Source organism: Helianthus annuus, chromosome 1, assembly GCF_002127325.2.
Source record: "Helianthus annuus cultivar XRQ/B chromosome 1, HanXRQr2.0-SUNRISE, whole genome shotgun sequence".
NCBI classification, from domain to species: Eukaryota; Viridiplantae; Streptophyta; class Magnoliopsida; order Asterales; family Asteraceae; genus Helianthus; species Helianthus annuus.
Window position 1 is genome coordinate 77955476 of NC_035433.2, and position 19193 is coordinate 77974668.

Sequence of the window (19193 nt, forward strand, 5' to 3'; positions counted from 1 at the left end):
TATTTTGAATTTTTTTCATTGGTTGCCCAACATACTTAAGCATCTATACTAGGGAGCATTAGGTACCGGGTACCGGTACCGAACCGTGCCAACCATTTACGATGCTGGTACCAGTATTTGGTTGATTTACCGGTAAATACCAGTCTTGTACCATATCAGTTATTTTTGGTAGTGGTATCGGTACCTGTTTATCGTTAACCACTGATTAAACTAAAGATTGTGACAACTGTGCTCTGTAAACGATGTACGATGTAAAATAATATCAATTATCAATGAAACGATATGATTTGGTGTTAATATTTGTGTGTTTGACGATTTTACGATTTGATTCTAGTTCGATTTCAAGCTTTAAATCGCTTTCTGGAAAGTTATACGCAAACTGATGTGTAAACGTAATTAGTTTAACGCGACAAACACTCTAAAACAGTGAAGTAGGCTTAACATACCTTAAATAACCTTTACATAACTTAGAAATAAGTTTTGGAGGGTTTGGTGTGTCGAAAACAAGTTTATTCGATCGTATGGACTATTTGTGTCAAACTGCTAAAGTATGCCGACTCGTACAGTAACGAACATTCCGGAACTTTATCATAAGCTAAACATACCTTAAATATCCTTTACATAGCTTAGAAATAGGCTATGAGGGGTTTGGTATGCGAAAATAAACTTATTTGATCAATAGGGACTAAAAGCGTCAAAAAGTGCATAAGTTTGCATTTACGCGCAAATCTTACGTTCTGAACATATCCGGACATCCAAAAATTTTTGTAATCATTAAAATATTTTATTTTAGTGATTGGAATGCAAAAATACCATTCGTCGTGAAAGTTGGATCGTTTTCGCGTCCGTTCGAGTTTTCGTCGTAATTAACCGAATAACGCAACTGTACGACCAAACGAACTGACATACGGAATGTTTTCAAGCATATTTCATGTTCCCTATGCTTTAACTTCACTGTAGAGCCTTGAAATGGGGTTAATGGGGCTTAAACGTGTCAAAACCCAAGTTTTTAGCATGCAGGGATCAAAACTGTCAAAACTGAAAACTTTCTGGCTGACAGGCTAGGAGAGTCGCGACAGAATACCTGTCACTTGCCGCGTGTCGCCTGAGATGCACTTTTTTCAGCAAAATAGTTTTAACAACCAGCTTGAAATTCAGGGTCTTTTATGCAATTTTCTCAATACCTTAGGCTGGTTTTTGTATTCCCACTGTATTATAAACCATGTTCCACAAGTGTATGGCCAAGATTGATCCTCATAACACTTGGAATGAACTTGTTAATCCAAACTTACTATAAATAGACTTGGGTTTTTCACTTCATTCCTCACAAATTGAATCAATTCTGCTCTAAGTTGAAGATAAGGCTTCATACCTGAGTATTTTGGTTCAATTCTTCCAAGCTTGGACCCTTTGTAAGTCTCCTTCATGCTTGGTTATGCATTTCAAGCATGAAAGTCAAACATCATTTGACTTTTTGCTTTGACCATGAATTGGTCAACACAAAGTTCGTTCAAACTTTGCAACGTGAGCATAATCACAATGGTTATAGTCCCTTGTGACTATACCTACTGATTACCACGTTGATTAGTCGAAGTGACGAGTCAAAGTTTCGGTCAAAATACGTGTTTATGCGTATTTTGCGACGAATCTATTTTTGGGTATCAAAACACTTTGTTTTGATATCAAACCTATTTTCTAACTTAGTTAAACATGTTTTAACATGTTTAACTCGTCACTTTTAGTCTAGTGCTTGTATAGGGTCGTAAGTCAAGCGGTCTTGACAACCGCTTAGACTTTCGAACCTGACCCGTTTGGTCGATCGTTAGGATCCGACCAAGCATATTTTGTGACCTTAGTTGTATAGGGAATAACCTTCCGAGGTTATACCTTATGGTCACTTAGTTTAATTAGTTGTATGATAGGTAGTTTATATGCCTTAGGTAAATGACCAAAATGCCCTTTTCATGCATAATTTGATTTAAGCATATGTAACCTAACTTTTGTCACTTAAACTGATTATGCAACATATTTAAACAGGTTAGGGCATATAATACTTGTCATAGGACTAGTTAGGCGTCTTGAACATGCATTTACGCGAACTACGCGTTAAAGTAGCGTAAGCTACCTTAATGGGTCGTAACGGGTCGTAAGCACTTAGGATAGGTTCCGATTTAGAATATAGGCTTTGTTAAACCATATCACATGAGTTCCAATACTCATTTGGTTTACGAGACCTCATTCTACCCGATCTTCCGATTTAGGTGTCGATTTATTAACTAGCGATCCAATTACTAGGTACTACTTGATTTCCTTGGTTTTCCCGAGCATTGTTAGTTCATTAGATCAAGGATACTTTGCAATTCAAAGTGAGTACATAGTTCCCCTATTTTACTGTAACACCCCAAAAATGCATAAAAGCTTATTTTAACGTTTAAATGTTTCAAATGATTAATTAAGTTTTTTTTAAACATATAAAGGAAATTATAAATTTTGAAAGGTATACAAAAATGACAATAAAAGCAACTTTGAGGGGATGAACATGTAAATTATGATATTAATCATAATAAAAAATATAAACCCAGTTTGGTGGGTGTGGGTGTGCGACGCAGGGGAGAATCAGGAGAGGAAAAAAAAACCCTATTTCTCTAACTCAGCAAGAATTTTACAAATTGGATGTGTTTTTGGATGGAATACCAATGCATGTGATTGATTTCTCATTCATCTAAGGGTTTCCAACATGGGGTAAGTTAAATTATGTGATTTGATGTTAGTTGATGAAATAGGTTTTGATCAGTTCGTGATAATTGAATGAATTAAACTTGTGTATGAGTTAGAATCATCATGTTGAAGATGATTTATGCTTGAATTTGATTATATTAAACATTTGTGAAGGAACCCACTTGTTTTAGTAGTATGTTGATGAATGGTGATCTTGTAGTTGAATACTTTTGTTGAATGAAAGCATAAACACTAATGTATTGTTAGCCTATTTATGTTGTAGGATGGATGAATCATGTGAAACTAGTTGAATGATTGAGTTATGTGAATAATTAGTGGGAATCTTGCTTTAAAAACTTGTACATAATGTTTTACAAATGCGAAACCCGCCAAGTATTCGATGAAATGTCTAAGAGAACAAATATGTGAAATTGTATGCAAGTTGTAACTTTATATGTATAGAAAGTGATTATGATATAATTGTTAGCAAACTAACACGTGAAGCGTGTTTTAGATGGGGTTCATGGGGATTTCTAGTAAGAATCATGTTGGGTTCAAGGAAAGTGGCAAATTAGTTAATTTTGAATGATGTTGTTAGTTGTGGAATTATGAGATGACTAGTATGAAAGGAATTGTTATGTTGTGTGCATATATGATCTTGTGGTTGTATATGTGTTTTATTATGTGAGTAGGGAATGTAAACGATGTCCGTAGTATAATCGACTATAATGTTTTGGATGTATGAGATTAGATTGATAATCCATAAGATAGACAATTGACTTTCAAAAAGTCAACTGAGCATAAATAGCGTTATAAGGCTTTTGTCACAAGTGTTATGTTAGAGAAATCATTAAGTACATGCTATATCAATATGTGCTATATGTGATGACATGAAGAATTATGTAGAATGAAAAGATGCGACTCAAGCTCATACTTTGTATTGTTGGAATTTGATGAGTAAAGTTTAATGTAGAATACGAATGTGAAATGAATGCAATATTAGAATGTGCGTTTATACTAATGAAGTGGTAACCATGATGGCACGAAAATATAGGATCATGTCAAGATGGGGGAAAGCATGTAAGGATAATGGAAAGGATATAAAGAAGCATGCACGAATCGGGCACTCGAGGTAAGTGATTTCCGGAATCACTTCTTAGTTGTTTAAGTAAAGTAGCGTTTAATTAATTAAGCATGATGATGATTGAAGTTAAATATGGTTTTGGTTGTATGAAGTTGGTGATTTTAGCTAAGTAGACAAAATGGGTCAAAATGATGAAGGAATGATGTCTAAGTAATGGCTATGGTATCGTAACCGGGTAATGGGTAGAATTGCATATAAGTGCGCTAACCGAGAAATGGGGACTTGGGTTATTGGTCAAAAGATTTTGCTTTTGACTTTAAACAAAAGAGTTGTTTGACAATAACACGAACGAGTCGAATAAATGTGCATAAGCTTTGTAATAATAATGAAGCACGTAAAGATTAAGGACCCGCGGTAAAGATTTATAGTCAATAATGTAAAACCAAGTTTTACGGACAAATAGAAATAAGTTTTGAGCGAAGTGGTTGTGGTATGTCCTAGATATGCGAGTTTTAGTAATAAAAATATGAATGGGTCAAATAGTTGAAAACAAGTATATAAAGCTGAAGGCTTTAAGTTAAGATTGTTCTTAGTCCGGATGTTATATTACAAGCTCATATGATATAAAATAAATTTACGAACGCGTATGAAAAAGAATCACGAAAAACGGACTTGTAGATAAAAAGTCATGGCCAATTAAAGTTTGATTTTTGTTTTCATTAGTTTGATATTAGAACGAGGTTATACTAGTTTATGTGTTGTCAAAACCAACTTTTAGAATAAGTTTAATAAAAATAAAAGTGGCAATCAAGAGCTCGTAAGTATGTATATGAATGTAGGGATGCATGTATATACGTTGTAAGTTACTATGAATGTAAGTGAGAACGGTTTCAATGCGTTTGAGTATTGACGAATACTAATGATTTGTCTTGAGGTTGGAATGTAATGCAGGTATGAGAACATCGGGTTCATGAAGAATTAAAGTCGAACTCGGAACAAGAGAATTCAAGAGAATGATCAAATGGATTAAGTTTATATTGTTGAATGTTATACGGTTTTTAATTATATGATAATAGTGTTGTATGATGTTGTCGATGACTAATGGTTAAGTTGTAAATGATGTCCACAGGAAGTACACGTATTTTCTCTATTACTAACGGGGATAAGCTGACATAGGTCGAGTCAAAGAGCAAAGATTGTACGGGAAGAACAGTCACCTAGCTTGGATTATGTAACACTTGTAGTATTATTTTATCATGAATGTTGTTAATTCTTTTAGTAAATGTTAAGCATTTTGTATTTGAGCCTTTATGTAAGTAATGAGTCAATTAAAGAAAGAAACTTTAAGGCTCATATTTTCCGCTGCGTCATTTTTAAGTTATTACGTGTTAGGGCGTTATAAGTTGGTATCAGATTCCTGGTTTGAGAGAAATCAAGTAGAAGGAGGTAAATACTTGAACTCAAACCTGTATGCTCTTGTGACAAGGAACCCGTACAATCCAGGACTCGATCATGATCTAAAGGCAGAAGTGAATGTAAGTATGTATTTAAGTATGTATATAAAGAAAACTAACAGTATGTTATGTGTAAGGTAATCATAATTGTTGGAGAGGATGATCCACGAATGCGGTCTAGGACCGACACCAAGGCATGTAATAAGACAAATTGACTCCAGGTACGTAAATTTAATATGTGGGTGCATGTAATAGTAAAACCTATCAAGTGAAGGAAAATGTTAAATAAAATACAATAATGGAATACTAATGAAAAATTAAAAAAAAATGTTACACGTTCTGAAACCTAATTCTTCGGACATAAGGTGGCGATTACACAAAGACACGAAACTAGTATGTAGATTGTGTACCTGGCCAGTGCACAAGAAACATATTACGTTCGTGAGACCGTGATAATTGTTACAGGTATGTCCGTTAGAATTAGGTAGTAGGTGGACGTGAGGATGAAGGAAACTGTAAGACTTTCAAGGAATTGAAAGTACCAATTACAAAAGAGAAGTATGAATGATATGTTTGAATCCGCGAGACGGGTTTGAAACATGGAAGGAATGAAGGATATGAATGATATGTTAGAAACCGCGAGACGGATTCGAAACATAGAAGGGAATGAATGATAGAATGAAAAGTTTGAATTTGTAAGTAGGTACGAATCAAATAAGTAAGAATGAATGATAAGAATGAAAGGTTCAAATTTGTAAGTAATTATGGGCCAAACAAGTAAACATTCTTTAAAAAGCGGATATTATCCAAGATTATGCTTCAAACTTTTATCTATATAAATATATTTATGTGAATATGTTTATGCAAGGTGGTTGAAAGGACAAATGAGTTATGCGGGTCAAATGGCGATTGCTGTTTGAACCCAGTATTTAATGTTTGAAATGGTCAAGTCACATAATTGTAGGTGAGCACAATGTATATATGGTCATGCAATGTCACAAACTGGAAGGAAATAGTCAACGCAAGGTATGGATAATGAGTCCATGGATTCGACTTGCGCTAGGTATGTATAAAGGTTATGCTTTTAATGGGAGCTTATAGCTCGACTAGAGAGGGATGTGTCAGAACTAGGTAATTGGTAATCATAGGTCAGAATGTATTTACAAATGGACTTTCGAAAAGTCAAACAAAGTAAGTTGATAATTTTTTAAAAAGTAAATGTAAAATAGCAGGAAGTAACTGATTCACTAAGTAGGTAAGAACGATGAAAATTATTGTAGTAGCAAGAAACCTTAGTCGAAAGAAATAAGCTTTAAAATAAGTTACGTGTTAGACATATTATTAATTGACTCTTGGGAGTCGGAATGAATGACGGCTACGACCTAGACAAATGATTTAAGTAGGGACGGGAACGGGTAAAAATCTTGCAATTAATATTAAAATGATGAAATAAAGTCTTTGCAAGTATGCAAGAATGGAAAGGAATTATGAACGTGTACTTTGATACGTCTATGATAAGTAAGAATTGCCAGTTTGACTTTGAAAAGTCAAACTGCAAAAGTGGACAACTGATTTAAAGATCTGCGAAAGAATGGTTATGTATTGATCCGTCATGAATGGGTCAAACAACGAAAGTGATATGTTAGGAAATGGTCATGAATTGACCCGTTATGAACGGGTCGAACGTACTAATGTTATAAAAAGGAATAGAGAAAGGATTAAAAGATAAATAAGGTGATGTAATAAACATCATGTTTGAATGAAAACGAATGAAATGTGTATACCTCTAATCTTGTATTGAGAGTGGCAGGAATCATGATGTGATAAACCCATCAAGGACGGTGAAAGAATATTCATGAGCGGAAGCTCATCACACGGATGAATCAGGTCAATCCAGAGATGGTATGAATGGTAACGAAGAGGGCCGGTTCGCTTTTACACTACTAGAAAAAACACCTTTCTTGACATGCATTGCGTGTCATAAAAGGGTCTTTATGACACGCAAATGCTAGTCGTTGATTGAGGAGTCATAAAATTAACATGACATGCCTTTGTGTGTCATGTTTTTATGACACACATTTAATGACACACGTTTAATGACACGCATTCATGACACACATTCATGACACTTATTTTATGACACTCATTTTATGACACCTTTTAATGACACACATTCATGACACTCATTTTATGACACTTTTTAATGACACACGTTCATGACAAGCATTTATGACACATACGTATGACATTCATTTACGTGTGTCATGCTTTTAATTGTATAAATTTTTTTTATAAAATTACTAATTTGCCCTGGATACATGTATAATAACAAAAACAATAAATCTTTTTCATAAAACAAGTACACACACATATATATATACCAAAACAATCCATTACATAATCATTTGTAAGTATTACAAATATTTTAACGTTAACAAAAAAAGAATTGTTTGTCAATACATTATCAACACCTAAAATACGATTTATAACTTAAAAATAGAGTTAACCGCATAAGTCGACCAATCTTCACGAATGTCATCCATATCTGCAGCTGAGTATTCCTCTACTCCTTTCCCAACATGAGACAACAATTATATAAAATAAATCTTAAAAATCAGATTTTAATCATAATATATGAATTTAAGCATTTGTTTGGATATATAAGTACATATTTCTCTAATATACAGACTAAAATATGCCTAAACTTACATTATCATTGTCAAGTATTTCAACTCCTTCGTAAGCTATCTCCTTCATGAACTTCATCACATAGTAGCCGCATTTAGTACCTCCTAGCTGACGTGGACACTACCACAATTAAAAATATCAAGAAATGTGAAACCATTGCGATTTAAGTTTAAACTAAAGGGTGTAAATATTTACAATATCATTACAACCACAATTTACATAAGGGATTAAGTGCTTACCCTAGCGATAATCCATATGAGTTAAACCCTTATGTTGACACCACAATTTACATGCCGAAGCACTGCGCCAAGGTAATAAGGTTAGCGAATTGTTTAATATCTAAATGTAATTATATAGCTATGGGTTGAAAAAGTACTTTCGTACGAAATAATGTAGCGTAGAATGTGTTATAAAAAGGAAAGTTTGGCTTTTGGAAGTTGATTAAGAATGAGTTTTAGTTCAGGCTTATGTAGTAAGCAGCGCGTGTATGAGTAAGAAGGTAGGAATGAAACTCTAGGTATAAATGAAACTAGTAGAACTAATACTAACGGTGAAATGTGTTAGTAAGTTGATATGAACTTCAAATTATTGTAATGTAAATCATGGTATTAGACTCTTTAGGATTCTACTAGTTTGTACACTTTAGTTGAAGTACGATAATATGGTGAGTTGAAAATTTAAGAAGAAATTGATAAAGAATGAAAATGTAAAGTATGTGTAGTTGACCGGTTACGGTCGAGTCGATGTGATGTAGAAAGCATAATGAAGAAATTATACAAGTAGTGACTCGCTGTAATGGGTCGCAAGGGATGAAATTATGATAATGATAAAAAGGTATTTATTGACCCGTTATGGACGGGTCAATTAAGACCAACATGATGGACTACATGTTTGATGTGAAAGAAAGGAAATGTACTACCTTGGGTAGGTTGATTTGATGTAAGAATGGAAAGAAATTGCTAGAAAAGGGTTTCCGGGACGAAACCTCATTTAAGGGGGGTAGACTTGTAACACCCAAAAAATGCATAAAAGCTTATTTTAATGTTTAAATGCTTCAAATGATTAATTAAGTTTTTTTAAACATATAAAGGAAGTTATAAACTTTGAAAGGTATACAAAAATGACAATAAAAGCAACTTTGAGGGGTTGAACATGTAAATTATGATATTAATCATAATAAAAGATAAAAACCCAGTTTTGTGGGTATGGGTGTGCGACGCAGGGGAGAATCAGGAGAGGAAAAAAAACCCTACTTCTCTAACTCAGCAAGAATTTAACAAATTGGATGTGTTTTTGGATGGAATTCGAATGCATGTGATTGATTTCTCATTCATCTAAGGGTTTCCAACATGGGGTAAGTTAAATTATGTGATTTGATGTTAGTTGATGAAATAGGTTTTGATCAATTCGTGATAATTGAATGAATTGAACTTGTGTATGAGTTAGAATCATCATGTTGAAGATGATTTATGCTTGAATCTGATTATATTAAACATTTGTGAGGAAACCCACTTGTTTTAGTAGTATGTTAATGAATGGTGATCTTGTAGTTGAATACTTTTGTTGAATGAAAGCATAAACACTAATGTATTGTTAGCCTATTTATGTTGTAGGATGGATGAATCATGTGAAACTAGTTGAATGATTGAGTTATGTGAATAATTAGAGGGAATCATGCTTTAAAAGCTTGTACATAATGTTTTACAAATGCGAAACCCGCCAAGTGTTCGATGAAATGTCTAAGAGAACAAATATGTGAAATTGTATGCAAGTTGTAAGTTTATATGTATAGAAAGTGATTATGATATAATTGTTAGCAAACTAACACGTGAAGTGTGTCTTAGATGGGGTTCATGTGGATTTCTAGTAAGAATCATGTTGGGTTCAAGGAAAGTGGCAAATTAGTTAATTTTGAATGATGTTGTTAGTTGTGGAATTATGAGACGACTAGTATGGAAGGAATTGTTATGTTGTGTGCATATATGATCTTGTGGTTGTATATGTGTTTTATTATGTGAGTAGGGAATGTAAACGATGTCCGTAGTATAATCGACTATAATGTTGTGGATGTATGAGATTAGATTGATAATCCATAAGATAGAAGTTGACTTTCAAAAAGGTAACTGAGCATAAATAGCGTTATAAGGCTTTTGTCACAAGTGTTATTGATGCGCGTGAAGTGTCGTATAGTTTTTAATGTATATTTTAAGCCCTTTAACACTTTTTAGCCAAGTTTTAAATTTATAAAACACGATATTTACTAACACTAAACACACATATAGGCAAGTGCACCCATCGTGAGCGTAGTATAGTGTTGGTAAGATACCGAGGTCGTCCAAGGACATAAGAGCTTTTAGTACCGGTTTATCCTCAACGTCTAATCAAATCAAAAGTTTAGAAAAAGGTTTTAAACTAGAAAATAAAAACTAAAAATGCTGAAAATAAAACTAAAACTAAAACAGATAGACACGATGAATCACTTGGATCTAACTCGTGTTTAGTGTAACCTTTGATTATTTCCGCACTTTTGCACTTTTTAAGAGATTATCTTAGTTATTGTAGTAGGCCCCTCTTTTGAAGGTGACGTTACTCCCAACCCAGTAGTTTGAGTCAGCAAGGATACAATCCTAAAGGGTCGGATTATTGAAAGATAATTAATTAAGTTATTAATGCGTAATGTGGTAGGCCCCACTTTTGAAGGTGACGTTACCCTCGGTTAAGTAGTCTTAGTCAGCAGGGATACAGTCCTAAGTAGCCGGGTTAAAGTTTTAATAGTAGCTTACATATGAGGGGATCAAAGAGTTTGGACCCCCGCCATCCAATACCAGTGGGTATTAAAGGAGGTCCTACTAAATTTAACCCAGGTCCTTGCAGGATCTATACACTGAACAAGGCAAGACTCTTACCAAACCATTCCCTTAACCCCCGACCAGGTAGCCAACATATCTCCATATAGAACGTGGAGATATGAATGGTGAAAATCTTTTATTTTATATAGACAGTAAAATAATGCCAAGACACCACGGACAAATGATAAGGAAGATTCACCTTCAACATAAGAAACTAGTTATTAAAGTCATTAATACATAACCAAATGAAAAGTGCGAAAAGATTAAAAATAAAAAATATTACACTAGACATTTGTCTTCACCAAGTGATGTAAGAGACTTAGGCAAACATGGCCTTTGATTGTCAAGAACTCTTACGATCAATCTTGGATCTCAAGACTACTCACACACTCTATGATGGATGATGGATGATGGTGGTGGATGATGGTGTTGTGGTGGTGGTGGAGTGTGGGTGAAGTGTGAGAGAGGTGGTTTGCCAAGGGATGGTTTGAAAATGAGCCAAGCACTCCTATTTATAACCTGCACAGAAGCCCGGACACGGCCCCGTGTCCATTGGGCACGGCCCCGTGTCTACCCATCTTCTTTTTCTTCATTAATTGCAGTTTGTCTGCATTTATTGACCACGCCCCCGTGTCCGCTGGGCACGACCCCGTGTGCAGAATCATATCTGTACTATCAAGATTTCCTCAGATTCTACGAATCTTAGAGTTGACCACGGCCACGTGTCCGCTGGGCACGCCCCTGTGGTGGGTGATAGAAGCTTCTACAACTTTGTCTTTTCTGCAGACACTTGGGCACGCCCCTGTGCTCATTCAGCATGGGGCGTGTTCAGCCTTCTGTTCTCTTGTTTTGCTTGGGAAGATGTTGTCGAGGGGTCGGACATGCCACGTTTATTCCTTTTTCTTGTATTTCTGTTAGATTTAGCTGCCTTTTTGCTTCTTTTGTTCATTTGAGGTCATTTAATCCTGAAAATACAAAAGGAAGACAAAAACACACTTTTTCCAACATTAGTACTCAAAAAGAGTTAGTTTTATGCCACATTTGATGAAATTTATATGTTGCATTTTGCACACATCAGTTATGTTTGAGAAATCATTAAGCACATGCTATATCAATATGTGCTATATGTGATGACATGAAGAATTATGTAGAATTGAAAAGACTTCTAGCTCATACTTTGTGTTGTTGGAATTTGACGAGTAAAGTTTAATGTAGAATACGAATGTGAAATGAATGCAATATTAGAATGTGCGTTTATACTAATGAAGTGGTAACCATGATGGCACGAAAGTATAGGATCATGTCAAGATGGGGGAAAGCATGGAAGGCTAATGGAAAGGATATAAGGAAGCATGCACCAATCGGGCACTCAAGGTAAGTGATTTCTAGAATCACTTCTTAGTTTGTTTAAGTAAGGTAGCGTTTAGTTAATTAAGCATGATGACGATTGAAGTTAAATATGGTTTTGGTTGTATGAAGTTGGTGATTTTAGCTAAGTAGACCGAACGGGTCAAAATGAGGTCGTATTGATATGACGGAATGATGTCTAAGTAATGGCTACGATGTCGTAACCGGGTAATGGGTAGAATTGCATATAAGCGCGCCAACCGAGAAACGGGGACTTGGGTTAATGGTCAAAAGATTTAGCTTTTGACTTTAAACAAAAGAGTTGTATGACAATAACACGAACGGGGCGAATAAATGTGCATAAGCTTTGTAATAATAATGAAGCACGTAAAGATTAAGGGCCCGGGGTAAAGATTTTTAGTTAATAATGTAAAACCAAGTTTTACGGACAAATAGAAATAAGTTTTGAGCGACGTGGTTGTGGTATGTCCTAGATATGCGAGTTTTAGTAATAAAAATATGAATGGGTCAAATAGTTGAAAACAAGTATGTAAAGCTGAAGGCTTTAAGTTAAGATTGTTCTTAGTCCGGATGTTATATTACAAGCTCATATGATATAAAATAAATTTACGATCGTGTAGGAAAAAGAATCACGAAAAACGGACTTGTAGATAAAAAGTTATGGCCAATTAAAGTTTGATTATTGGAAAAATTGGAGTTGGGCGAATATGCAGGTCCAGAGAGTGGACCTGCTGGAAAAATGTCTCCCCCGCGCCACACGACGAGGTGTTGTGGATCTGGCGCGACACGCGGGGTCGTTCGCGACCCGCGAACAGTTTGAATGAGTCTCTCGCGTGGCGCGAGAGACCTATTTCCAGAAATTTGTTTTTGTTTTCATTAGTTTGATATTAGACCGAGGTTGTACTAGTTTATGTGTTGTCAAAACCAACTTTTAGAATAAGTTTAATAAATATAAAAGTGGTAATCAAGAGCTCGTAAGTATATATATGAATGTAGGGATGCATGTATGTACATTGTAAGTTGCTATGAATGTAAGTGAGAACGGTTTCAATGCGTTTGAGTATTGACGAATACTAATGATTTGTCTTGAGGTTGGAATGTAATGCAGGTATGAGAACATCGGGTTCATGAAGAATTAAAGTCGAACTCGGAACAAGAGAATTCAAGAGAATGATCAAATGGATTAAGTTTATATATTGTTGAATGTTATACAGTTTTTAATTATATGATAATAGTGTTGTATGATGTTGCCGATGACTAATGGTTAAGTTGTAAATGATGTCCACAGGAACTACACGGATTTTCTCTATTACTAACGGGGATAAGCTGACATAGATCGAGTCAAAGAGTAAGGATTGTACGGGAAGAACAGTCACCTAGCTTGGATTATGTAACACTTGTAGTATTATTTTATCATGAATGTTGTTAATTCTTTTAGTAAATGTTAAGCATTTTGTATTTGAGCCTTTATGTAAGTAATGAGTCAATTAAAGAAAGAAATTTTAAGGCTCATATTTTCCGTTGCGTCATTTTTAAGTTATTACGTGTTAGGGCGTTATATTTACTGTTTTCGATTGTTTTGGGGTGATTCATATGTGTTAAACGATTTTCAATGCTTTCAACGATGATTTCAAAAACGAATACTATGGTTTATGCTAAACACAACGATTTTCGATAATGTGAACGAACTTGTTGGACGTATTTACATAACGAATAATATTCATTAACAATGATCAAGCCGACCAGTATTAGGTTATGGTACCATAGGATCTGACAAATCCCGTTATCGGACTGCACCCATGGTTATGTATGGGGGTTATGTGGGTAACGACTGAACCTGATGATTGTTAACTTACCCTTTGGTGGTTTGTTTATACGAGTTAGACGATGGACGAGTTGCGAAGGTTTGAATGTTATAAGCGAGCCGACCAAAAGTAGTTTTCATAATTAAAACGAGAACGATTTGAACGATTGAACGATTTTGAACGATTGAACGATTATGAACGATTTGAACGATTCGAACAAATGAACGATGGTCTATAACACGAACGAGTTGAACGATTTAAACGATTGGTTTTTGGTATGTGATTAGATAAAGGGACGGGTGTAACATAATAAAGGCATGGTAGATACGCCGCTGGTACTTCTTATATATAAGTGCTTTTATCATATTATATTCCTTGGCGTTATTTAGTTCACTTGGACGAACGATTTTCAAACGAGATACGCAACGATGTTTACTAAACGATATAAACCATACGAGTTTTATTACGAGAACGATTTACGGTTTGGTTTACGTAAACAAATGTTTTGGGTTAAGATTCATGGCATCGAGGTTTTATAAACTATAACCAATCTGTTTTCAGTTGGTTATTCATTTTACAATACAAATGTTTTACAAAACAAGGTTTTCGAATATCAACTTATGTTTTTGTACGAGTTATTACAACATGTATACGAACCATGAATCTGACTCTCTCACAAAACCTATGTGCTCGCCGGCATTTCTTTGCTGACTTTATTTTCGAATATGTTTCAGGTGGTGTTGAATGATGTTGATTGAGACTAGGATGCATGCTCACTTAGCACTAGACGAGGCCTTAGTGACTTAATAACGATGATAGACTATGTTTAACTTGTTTGTACTGTTTCAAAGATAATGTTTAATGATTAATAATTCAATAAAACGAAACTTTTTGAATCCATGGTTGTGAAACAATAATTCTGTCGCTCCACTCCCTGACGTTTCCGCCGCGATTTCGTTGTTTTTCGCGGTCGGGGTGTGATAAAGATTATTATCTTTTGATAATTGTTTCTACTAATTACATTGTTATTAGTACTTAATCCCAAAAGGTAAAAATGTAACTCTAGAATTCAAAACTAGCATTTGACTTTGGTTTTGCATCTATTATGTCCCTTTATCCAAATTATCTGATTACTTCTATGGATACTAAATGACATTCGTGGGAGTATGGAGGCCAAGAAAGCTTGAAGTGGGGCTACGAAAAGTCAAAGGTATTTTTTTGAGTTTCTATTAATGATATTTTGTATATACAATTCAACCTTTTTTTTGTTAACCAGACCCATATGACCCATATCATCTTAGATTGATAAATTACCGTGTTATAAATTGTCACTACTGCCACATCACGTATGTTTTCTACTAGTATGTGTGTATATATGGTTCAATCGGACCAAGACACTTGTAACTCGTTAACTTTGATTATCACATATAAGACATGTACATCTTAGCATATTAGATGAATGCTTTTTGCATGGTTTGATAAATGCTTTTTGTATCGTTTGTGATTTAGGATTTGGTGTGTGTATATATATATATATATATATATATATTTATATTGGTTGATTGTAGTATTGTTGGACTTGTAGGTTGTGGATTTGGATTTTCATGTTTTATGTGTGTATGTAGGGTAGATTTGGAACTACATGTCATAGTATTTTAACACTTGAATTTAAAGATTGTATTTTATATATTTGTACACTTGCGTATACATTTAAGCTTCATTTTATTAATGTAACGTTATGTTTTGTTAGGCAATTTCTACGGTTCCGGATGCAAAAATGAATTGAAGATGTCGGTTTGGGTTGCAAGTATGATAACAGGTTCGGAAAGTTATTGTATATCACTTTTATTTTTAGAGATATATGTATTTTGTGTTACTTTGAAATCTTTGTAATTTATATTATTGGGTTATTTTATATTGGTATCAATTTAATTTTTTATATATATTTTATTTTCATTTTTAGATAACCTGTTTATAGTGGGAATTTATTAGAAATTTTTTATTAAATTTTTCTAGAAACAGAACAAAAAAACATATAATTTTAGCATAAACATCAAGTGATGCGGTTTTTAGAACCGCATCTTTTGAATATATTGGGGAAATTTAGTTTTTGCTTAAATTGTCAAAAGAGATACGGGTCTAGAACCACATCTCATAGCCAATTTACCCGTATCATTTGATCAAATCTGTACTAGTGGAGAGATAAACTATTAGAGGAGAGACAAACTAACGTGTCTCCTTTCTTTTTTCAATTTCACTTATTTAATCTTAGGCCTTGATTACTAAATAGATAGTCAAGATTAATTACTAATATTAATATTTAAATAAACTTTCTAGTATATCCTGACCCATCAAGTTAGTTCATAATTACAATTATCTGAATTTGAATAAACCCTAATTTGTATTAAAGTTTTGAGAAACTATAGAGATATTGGGTTCTTGATTAAACACACCACTTTGCAAAACCCTAAATCACTTTTATCACTCTCTCAACCCGATACTCTTATTGGCGTCGATCCCCCCTTCATGTCACGAAGCCGTTTGTTGGACACATGAGCGTTGTTGCCTAGGTTTCACCATACACCGTTGCCATGTTGTCCTCTGTCGTGGGAGAAATCCGGCCAAAGCCGGTTTTGGTTTTGGGTGTCACAATTAACAAACTAAAAGTATTCGTTTGGTGTCACAATTAACAAACTTAAAGTATTCGTCAAAGACATGTTTAATCAAGCCTCCTATTATCGGATTGCTTTATTGTTTTCTATATGGTTTGCATCAAGATTTCTAGTGGGATTTGGATCGGTTCGTTTTCACGTTGTTGCTAACACGAAAAATTTAAAATACGTATATGAAACCCAACAAAGTTAAGGGAATTTAGTGTTAAACCCTAAATATGCTACAAAACTTAAACTACAAACTCGAGGTGCAAACGAGCCGAGCCAAGCCCGAGCTCAACCAGACTCGAGCTCGTTTAACCTATGAAAGCTCGAGCTCGACTCGTTTAGTATTTATTAATCAATTTAATTATTATTATTATACATATAATGTAGTTATTTTTTTATATTTATATAAATGGTAATTATTATTAGAGTAAACCGCCATTTTGGTCCCTGAGGTTTGTGCAGTTTTGCCACTTTAGTCCAAATCTCAAATCTTTTGCATCTGGATCCCTATGGTTTCAGTTTTGTTGCCATTTTGGTACAAAAGTGAAATCAGCTCAAGTTCCTCAAATTAAATCCTTATATTTTGTCCTTTTCTTCAGGGGTAATTTGGTCATATATTAAAACAACAGGGACCCAGATGCAAAATGTTTGAGATTGGGACTAAAGTGGCAAAACTGCCCAAACATCAAGGACCAAAATGGCAGTCTACTCTTATTATTATATAAATATATGTTTAATATATTAGTAAAAAATATATAAACAGAAAGCTGGTTTAGGCTCGTGAGCCGGCCAGAGCCCGATAAGCAAAAATGAGCTTGTTTTTAGGCTCGAGCTCGAGCTCGTTTAAACTCGGCTTGTTTAAGTTTTTTCTCGAGCCGAGCTCGAGTAGTTTGCGAGTTTGCACCCCTACTACAAACCCTATGTTTGTAACTTTTAAAACTTAAACCCTATAGGTGTAAAACCACATGAATCATTTACGTATTTAAAAAAAATCTATCCCACGTTTACGTTATTTAACTCTATGTATCATATAATTAAACATAAGGTTATAAATATAGTTAAAGCCTTTTTTCTTATCTTTGCAACCTGTAGTATAAAAGGAAAAACATACATTTGAGTTTGATCGGACTATGCAAATGTCACCGACAGAAACATTAGATATTGTTCATTCTATTATGGATCGCTTGAAGGTCTGACAATGTCAAATACTGCACCTCTTTAAGGTCGCTATCCAGCAAACGAACCCCAGTTAATTATTAAACACCAATTAATGCATTATAAGCGAGGACAAACACTACTCCTTTTTTAATGGTGGAAAGGGTATATTATACAAACACTAATAATTGATCCGAAGAAAACCAAGATGTTCAATAGACGAACAAGCACCACTACCATCTTATCGCTATCAATCATCATGCTCGTCATGATGATGATGATCAAAGACTGTGACGGTTGGTTGGCGGCTTGCAACGGCAGCACCGCAGCTGAGTGTCTGGTTGTGGAGGTTGAAGAGCAAGAATTTATGATGGATACTGAAGAACATAGGCGGATTCTGGGGACAAGTGGTCCTCATCTCGTTTATGACCCCGTTCTGCAAAGGCCGGGTAAAGGGGTTTGCGGGATTAATTGTGCAGGTAGAGTCACCGGTGGTAATGGCCGGACATGCAGTAACACTTACGCCAGATCTTGCTAAAGATGAGCAAGTGTTGGTTATTGTGTATTAGTATTATTGTCTTGGGTGATGTTGTATGCATGCTTTAATCTGTGTTACGTTTATTATCAGGTGCGAATAAATATTGATGATATTATATAAAATGTAAATCCGTTGTGGTGATATATTTGTTACCAACTCGTATTCTATGATGTAAGACTTGCAGGTCTTTGCGATCTAATCCAATGTGTGTGTGTGTAGGCATTTAATTGTCGGTGGAAACTGAAAAAGCAGTGTCTATTCATTCTTATTTGGTTTATATTATCGTCAGACCAGTTAATCAAGGTTTTTAAAACCAGACGGTCCAGACGGTACATGTTACTTGTTCCAAGTGGTTCCCAAATGGGTGAGGTGAATTATGACTATAGTTCCAAGTTCCAACAGATGTGTACTTCTTTGGAGCAGTTTTGTTTGGGTTGTTGCGTGTTACCATTCGATGTGTTCGTGTGTTAGAACTTAGAAGTGAGGTTAAGACCATCAAGCACGAGATAATTGATTTAAAAATAAGTTGTGGTTTGGTTTCTAAATTATGATAGAATTGGATTCTGAATTGAACTTCTAACATGTTTGGTTTACATAATTCGTTTACATTAATATCCAGGCCAAATGACGATTACTATTTGTTTCATCCAGGCCAGAGATGATTTGTCCTATCTTTTTATCAACACCTCTAGCTAGTTTGTTATCTGCTTCCATTCTAGTTATGATTCCTATGGCCTCAAGAGGCGATAGTTTCTGCTGCAACGTTCTATATTTGGTTTAGCATTTTTAGTGAATGGGTTTGCAACATTGAGATGCAGATGAAAAGCCATTGTAGTAGTAGAAGTAACTAGTTTTTTTTTTTTTTTTTTTTTTA